Source organism: Sapajus apella, unplaced genomic scaffold (assembly GCF_009761245.1).
Source record: "Sapajus apella isolate SASKATOON/1434 unplaced genomic scaffold, GSC_monkey_1.0 scaffold15, whole genome shotgun sequence".
Taxonomy (NCBI): domain Eukaryota; kingdom Metazoa; phylum Chordata; class Mammalia; order Primates; family Cebidae; genus Sapajus; species Sapajus apella.
In genome coordinates, this window is record NW_022436955.1 from 25,142,397 (window position 1) to 25,151,192 (window position 8,796).

The following is an 8,796-nucleotide window of genomic DNA, read 5'->3' on the forward strand; positions in this document are numbered from 1 at the left end:
GCTCCACTCAGTAAAATAATCTCCCTCTGTCAGTCATCCATTGCTGCGTAACAGACTACTCCAAAATGTAGTGGTCTAAAGCAGCCGTAACTCAGATTTTCTCATGGTTTCTGTGGGTCAGGCATTTGGGAGTGGCTGAGAAGTTCAGCTCAGGTCTCTGCTGAAGGTGGATGCCAGCTTGTCTGGGGTCATCTCCAGGGTGCTCTCTCTCTCATGACCTGTGCCTGGGCTGGGAAGCCTTTAGCAGAGTTGAGCTTTACTGGTGGGACTCCCTGGGCATCTCTCCAGCATGGTGAGTTCAGGGTAGCTGGTCTTCTTTTTTTTCAGACAGAGTTTTGCTCTTGTTGCCCAGGCTGGAGTGCAATAGCACAATCTTGGCTCACCACAACCTCCACCTCCCAGATCAAGTGATTCTCCTGCCTCAGCCTCCTGAGTAGCTGAGATGCAGGCATGTGCCACCATGCCCAGGAAATTTTTTGTATTTTTAGTAGAGATGGGGTTTCCCCATGTTGGTCAGGCTGGTCTCTAACTCCCAACCTCAGGTGATCCGCCCGCTTAGGTCTCCCATAATGCTGGGATTACAGGCATAAGCCAACATGCCCGGCCAGTAGTGGTCTTCTAAAGTCAGTTTGGGGCTCCTAAGTTGTGTGTCCCAAGCCAGGTAGAAGCTGTCACACATTGTCCCTTCTGTTATATTCTATTGAGGCAAGTATAAAAAGTTACAGAGGAGGCCAGGTATAGTGGCTCACCTCTGTAATCCCAGCATTTTGGAAGGCTGAGGTAGCTTGATTACCTGAGGTCTAGAGTTCAAGACCAGCCTGGCCAACATGGCAAAATGCTGTCTCTACTAAAAATACAAAATTAACTGGGTGTGATGGTGGGCACCTGTAATCCCAGCTACTGAGGAGGCTGAGGCACAAGAAATTGCTTGAACCCAGGAGGCAGAGTTTGCAGTGAGCCAAGATCATGCCACTGCACTCCAGCCTGGGTGACAGAGAGTGTCTCAAAAACGAACAAACAAAAAGCTACAAAGTTCTGAGGCTGAGTGTGGTGGTTCAAGCCTGTAATCCCAGCATGTTAGGAGGCTGAGGCAGGAGGATTGTTTAAGCCCAGGAGCTCGAGGCCAGCCTGGGCAACATGGCGAGACCCCATTTCTACAAAAAGTTAAAAAAGTTAGCCAGGTCTCGTGGAGTGGGTCTGTATCCCTACTACTGGGGAGGCTGAGGTGGGAGGATTGCTGGAGCCCAGGAGGTCAGAGATGTAGGGAGCTGTGATTGAGCCACGGTACTCCAGCCTGGGGGACAGAGTAAGATCCTGTCTCAAAATAAATAAATAAATAATAAAAAGTGAAAAGTTACAAAGATCTGGCAGGTTCAAGGGAAGAAAACCTGGCCTCCATCTCTCCATGGACGAATGTCAATGTCGCACTGTGGAAGAGCATGTGGGATGGAGGAACGTATCAGGGGATGTGTCTTTGGAAAGTGCAATTACCCACCGCTGGCATCTGAATAGACTCACTCTCCTCAGAGATACTTTTGTCACGTCCATCACTGGCCCAGCATGCCCTGTGTGGGTCTCATCCTCCAGCCTGTGCTGTTGTCTTTCAGCCTCAGGCTGAACACTGGCCATTCCAGCTGTGTCAGAGGCTTCTCCATCTTGTTTATTACCTGGTGGAACAGGTTGAACACTGTCCCTCTAATTTATGTCCCCCCGGAACCTCAGAACATGGCTGTATTTGGAAAGAGGGTCCTTGCAGATGTGATCAAGTTAAGATGCTGTCATATTGCATTTGGGTACATTCTAAATGGATGAGGCTGGTCTGGTGGCTCAATCTTGTATTCCCAACACTTTGGGAGGCCATAATGGGCAGATCACTTGAGCTCAGAAGTTCGAGGCCAGAATGAATGGACAACATGGTGAGATCCCATCTCTACACAAAATATAAAAATTAGTCGGGCACAGTAGTGTGCACCTGTGGTCCCAGCTACTGGGGAGGCTGAGGTGTGAGGATTGCTTGAGCCTAGAGGTGAAGGCTGCAGTGAGCTGTGATTGTCCCACTGGACTCCAGCCTGGGTGACAGAATGAGATTAGACCCTGTCCCCCTCCCCCCCCAAAAGTAAATCAATGACAGATGTGTCCTTATAAGAGGGACATTTGGATACAGAGACATGCACCGAGGGAAGATGATATGAAGACAACACAGTTACATATGGGGACAGCACGGTGTGACAGCTGAGGCAGAGGCTGGAGAGAGGCATCTGCAAACCAGGGCACACCAAGGCTTCCCAGCAGCCACCCGAAGCTGGAGAGAAGCATGGGACCAACTCCGGCAGAGCCTCTGGAAGAAACCAGCCATGCTGGCCAGTGTGGTGGCTCATGCCTATAATTCCAGCACTTTGGGAGGCCGAGGAGAGCAGATCACTTGAGGTTAGGAGTTTGAGACCAGCCTGGGCAACATGGTGAAACCCTGTCTCTACATAAAATACAAAAATTAACTGGGCATGGTGACTGGCATTTGTAATCCCAGCCACTCAGGAGGCTGAGGCAGGAGAATCCTGTGGACCCGGAATGCAGAGGTTGCAGTGAGCCAAGATGGCACCGCTGCCCTCTAGCCTGGGTGAGGCTCCAGCCCAGTAAATAAATAAATAAGAAACCAACCCTGCTGACACTGGGGTCTCAGACTTTTAGCTAGCTGTGGTGTTTTTTCCAGCAGCCCTGGGGAACTAACGCATGTTTTCAATGACATTTTGGCCCCTTCCAAATGGCGGTCTGGATGGCTGGCTGGCAGCTAAATTCAGACCTGATACAAAAGCCCAGTCTATGAAGGAATGTCTCTGGTGGACAGCTGCTGTGTAGCCAAGGTGGATTACATCCTAGGAAAGGGTCTTCCCACAGGGAGCTAACTCTCTTGACATGGGGACTCAGGTAACAGATGCGGGCATTTGTTGTGAGTCACGAGACGCTGATGTGTGTTTGCTTGCTTGGGTCTTTTCTTTACTTTTTGTTTTTAACTTTGTAAATGAGGCTTAGCCTTCCCAGGTGTCTCCTGCCTCTTCCATCTCCTGTCTCCATCTCTGTCTCCTGTCTCCTGGAGCTCGTGTGATTTTGTCAACATGGGCACTGTTTATGATGGCAACAGTGGTGACATTTAGAGCTAAGAGGAAAGCTACCCACACTGACTCAGGACTTTCTCTCCGTGTGGGGATATAAACTGTTATTCACTAAAACATGGTTGAGGGGTGGGTAAAGGAGGGAAACAGCTGATCCCAGGGGAAGTCACTCTGTTTCTCCTCTGCAGGGCTGCGGACACAGTGGGGCACCTGGCTGTGCCCCCGACCCTGCCTTCAAGCTTTCCACCATTGTGTAACCCTCAAAAGCAATCAGGCCTCTGTACTTGCCGAGTCCACTGCCTGAGAAGTTCGTTTTCCAGGCCCTCACTTAGCCAGCTCCTCCTCCTCCTCCTCTGGTCACCCTCCTCCAAGAAGCTTGTGTGACCACCACACACAAACCCAGCCCTTCCTCCCCCCGTTACATTCATCTGCTCTGCTAAAGTGCTCACCCCACTGGAAATGATCTTATGTGCTTCCTTGTTTACGGCATGTCTTCCGCAGCAGAATGGAAGAGCCATAGGGATTTTGTCTTTTTTTTTTTTTTCCCCTTGTCCATTCTTGTATCCTCAGCTTCTAGAACAGTGCCTGGAACCCAGCAAGCATTCCGTTATTGTCCATGGGGTGACAAATGTCTCAGCCAAGATTGTACAATCACAGGGAAGGATGGCTTGATTGATCTTGACTTCAACCTGCTTCCAGCCTGGTTCCCTTCTCCCACCTCCCTACAGCCCACAGAAGAACTTTTCCAAACCAGAAGTCTGTCCAGGTCATTCTTCTGCTCTAAGGCTTTCAGTAGCTCCCCATTATCCCCAGGAGAAAGTCCAAATGCCTTAGTAAGTCTCAAGGGACACTGGGTGAGCCCTGCTTTCCTTTCCAGTCACTTGTGCACACCTGAGTCCTTCCCCAGAGTGGATGTCATTCATGCTGTTCCCGCTGCTTGGATTCCTGCTCCCACTCCTCTCCACCCTATTCAACTGACGAACTCTTGTTGTGTGTTTTTCTGGTTTTTTTTGAGACTGAGTCTTGCTGTCACCCAGGCTGGAGTGCAGTGGTGCGATCTTTGCTCACTGCAGCCTCTGCCTCCTGGGTTCAAGTGATTCTTGTGCCTCAGCCCCCCAAGTAGCTGGAATTACAGGTGCCTGCCAACATCCCTGGCAAATTTTTGTATTTTTAGTAGAGACAGGGTTTCACCAAGATGGCCAGGCTGTTCTCGAACTCCTGACCTCAAGCGATCGGCCCACCTTGGCCTACCAAAGTGCTGGGATTACAGGTGTGAACCACTGCACCTGGCCTCAACTGATAAACTCTTGTCCTTTTACTAGGCTCAGCTTAAGGACGGTCACCTCCAGGAACCCTTCCCAACCTGCACTGATCATTTCTTCTCCTTCTCTTTGGGATTATCATTTGTATTGTAATCAAATCTCATTTTTTCTTTAAAAAATATTATTTGCATTCAGTAAAATTCGCCCTTTTTGTTATGCAGTTCGGTGAGTTATTTTTTATTTTTTAGTTCTATGAGTTTTGGCAAATGTATAAAGTTATAATCTCCAACACAATCAAAATATGAAACAGTTTCCTCACCCCCCCTCCCCAATTCCCTTATGCTCTTTCGTACCTAACACCTTTTCCCACTCCAGCCCCGGCAACCACAGACCTGCTTTCTGTCTGTATGACATTGCCTCTTCCACAATGTCACACATAAAATCATGCTGTTTATAACCTTTAATGCTAGTGTCTTTCACTCAGCTTTCAGTTATGCATTTGAGATTCAGTCTTGGTCTTGTGTGTATCAAGTTACTTTTTATAGCTGAGTGCTATTTCACTGTGTGAATGTTTATCCAGTCACAAATGGAAAGACATTTGGGTTGTTTCCAGTCTTCAGTGATTATGAATAAAGCCACTGTAAACATTAGTGTTTTTCTATGGACATATGTTTTCATATCTCTTAGGTAAATACAGGTGGGTTTGCTGGGTCATACGGTAAGTGAATGTTTAACTTTTTAAAGAAATTGGCCAGCTGTTTTCCAATGAGGCTGCACTGCTTTGCATTTCCACCAGTTGTTCCACATCCTCACCAGCACTCAGTATTACTGTCAGGTTTTTTTTTTTTTTTGAGACAGAGTTTTGCTCTTCTTGCCCAGGTTGGAGTGCAATGAAAGGGTCTCAGCTCACTGCAACCTCCGTTTCCCAAGTTCAAGTGATTCTCCTTGAACCTGGGATATTGGAGATCCTCAGTCTCCCAAGTAGCTGGGATTACAGGTGCCTGCCACCACACCCAGCTAATTTTTTTGTATTTTAGTAGAGACAGGGTTTCACCATGTTGACCAGGCTGGTCTTGAACTCCTGACCTCAGGTGATTCACCGGCCTTGGCCTCCCAATGTGCTGGGATTACAGGTGTGAGGCACTGGTGCCCGGTTGGAAATAGGCTTTTTATAGATGTGATTAAGTTAAGGATCTCCACATGAGATCATCCTGGATTCAGGTTGGACACTCAGTCAGGGGACTGGTGTTCTTACCAGAGAACGGAGAGGGATATTTGAGACAGAAGCAGAAGGCCATGAGCAGACAGAGGCAGAGGTTAGAGAAATGCAGCTCCAAGCCAAGGAGGGCAGGATCACCACCAACCACAGAACCTGTAGAAAGGCGTGGGGCAGATTCTCACGCAGGGCCTAAGGAGGGAACCAACACTACAGCTGGCAGCTTGCATTCAGATTTCTGGCCTCCAGGACTGTGACATGATATATTTCCATTTTTTTCAAGTCACCAAGTCCATGGTAATTTGTTATGGCAGCCTTTGGAAGGTAAGACATGGTGCCTGGTATTAAATAAGGGCTCAGTGTTTGTTGAGTGAATGAAAGGGACCAGGTGGGCCGGGCGCGGTGGCTCACGCCTGTAATCCCAGCACTTTGGGAGGCCAAGGCGGGTGGATCACGAGGTCAAGAGATCGAGACCATCCTGGTCAACATGGTGAAACCCTGTCTCTACTAAAAATACAAAACATTAGCTGGGCATGGTGGCGCATGCCTGTAATCCCAGCTACTCAGGAGCCTGAGGCAGGAGAATTGCCTGAACCCAGGAGGCAGAGGTTGCGGTGAGCCGAGATCGCGCCATTGCACTCCAGCCTGGGTAACATGAGTGAAACTCTGCCTCAAAAAAAAAAAAAAAAAAAAGAAAGGGACCAGGTGTGGTGGCTCACGCCTGTAATCCTAACAGTTTGGGAGGTCAAGGTGGGTGGATCACCTGAGGTCAGGAGTTTGAGACCAGCCTGGCCAACATGGAGAAACCCTGTCTCTACTAAAAATACAAACAAAACAAAAAACAGCTGGGTGCGGTGGTGCATGCCTGTAATCCCAGCTACCTGGGAGGCTGAGGCAGGAGAACCAGGGAGGCTGAGGTTGCGGTGAGCTGAGATCTCACCACTGTACTCCAGCCTGAGCAACAGAGTGAGACTCTGTCTCAAAAAAAGAATGACTGAAGGGGCTGGGTAAGGAGGCTTGGCTTTCTGCTCTGTGATGGGAACAAAAGGGAGACCTTCAAATGACTTCTTGCTCTGTGCCAGCTGCCTCATGCAGCCTATGACCACTGCAGGACCCTGCGGACTGCCTGCTGACACCATCTCCCCTCACCCCTGCTGACAGCTGCCCTGTTTGGCCAAGTACCCTTGAGTACCCTCTCATGATGTGGGGGAAGCGGATCCATCCTAAATGTCTGATCAAATGTGGAAAATCCCATTTCCTTGGAGAGTGACAGAGGCAGAGCGGGCTTTGCCCATTTCTGGCCAATGAGGAAAAGCATGTTGGGGAGGGTGTCGGGGAAAGGTTTACTCTTTCCGGTCTGTGGTTGCCAGGAGTGGCAGACATGGAAAGAATCGGTGTCCCTATTGACACACTTCAGCTTCTCGAGGTACCCTGTCTGCACCTCAACCACTCCTGGGCCTCCAGCAATGTGAGATCATTGATAGTCTTTTTGTGGAAGCTGAATACATCCTAATGAGGACTCCAGCCGTGAGAATGAGGGGCTTTTGTCTTCAGTAGCGCAGATTGGGAAACTGAGGCTCAGAGACTATCATGTCTTTGGAGACACAGGACGGTGAGTGGCAGAGCCGGGACCCACAGTGATGCCCACCTGTCTCTACATCTCACATTTCAGCTGCTCTTGTACACAGTTACTCTTGGCTTTAAACTTGCTGTCTTGATTTTACATGAGGTTTGGGGCCTGGGAAACACCTGGGTGCAGTCTAGTTCTTAGCATGACAGGGTCAGCATGTGGAGTGTCGATTACAATGTGATGACTACTGTGTCAGCTCCAGGGGTCCCATTTAACGAGGAACCATGCCCAGGGCTCGGATATGCGTTCACTGACTCACTCCTCCACAGCAGCCCTATTTACCAAAGAAGAAAGTGAAGCTTACCAAGGCTGTGAATTCTGTGCAGAGCTACACAGACAGTGAGCGACTGGGACTGGAACCAGCTCAGTCTCACTCCAGGGCCCCCTTCATTTGTCCCTCCGACTGCCCTCTGTGCCCATCAGGCAGGACTTTGCTGGTTACTACTACTTCCCTGGAGCCTGGCAGAGCCTGGCCCTTTGCAGGCACTCAGCAAGCATTTGTTGAGTGAATAAATGAGCTCCACCAGGATTCCAGGTTTGAAATGCTCAAAGCAAAGCCGTGGGTCGACCACACTAGCTCACACCTGTAATTAGAGCGCTTTGGGAGGCTGAGGTGGGTGGATTGCGTGAGCTCAGGAGTTTGAGATCAGCCTGGGCAAGGTGGTGAAATCCCATCTCTACTAAAAACATGAAACAACAACAACAACAAAAACCCGCCAGGTGTGGTGGTACACACCTGCATTCCCAGCCACTCAGGATGCTAAGGCATGAGAATTGCTTGACCCCAGGAAGCGGAGGTTGCAGTGAGCCAAGATCCAACCACTGCACTCCAGCCTGGGCAATTAAAACAAAAAAGAAAAACGAAACATGGAACCAGGGGCTCTACAAAGCTGTCCACAGTTTTTGTCTTTTTTTGTGTATTTTTGGTAGCGATGGGGTTTCACCGTGTTGACCAGGATAATCTTGATCTCTTGACCTCATGATCCACCTGCCTCAGCCTTCTAAAGTGCTGGGATTATAGGTGTGAGCCACTGTGCCCGGCCCTGGCCACAGTTTTAATAGCAGAGGGGTCTGCCCTCCCCGGCCCCAGAATAAGTAAGGCCTAACTCCACTGAAGTCTCAAGGCCTATTCTGGGTGGTGCTTCATCTCACAGAGGTCTGTCAGCCAGCAGCTGGGACTCAGCTCGTCCCCAGGGACGTGCGCTTCTCTGAACAATGTTGGGAAAGGAAACCAGACTCACGGGCTCCAGGGGGTTTTCTGGTCATTTTGGCTGTGTGGGTAGAGAGGTAGGGTTGGCGAGGTTCCCTGGGGCAGGGCGTTGGACCTCGGCCTGGTCCCTGCCTTTGGTGGTGGTGGTGGAGGGGAGAGGAGGTCCAGGTTTGAAAGACACCTCCCTCCTCCAGTAAAGTAGTGATTATTATTGTCAGTGGCTGTTGCTTATTGGTGGCTCAGCTCTGTATTACCGGCAATCTTCAATTCCTTAAACAACCTTCTAAGGTGATGGTTTTTTTTTGCTTTTTGTTTTTGATGGGGTTTTACTCTGTTGCCAAGACTGGAGTGCAGTGGCATGATCTTGG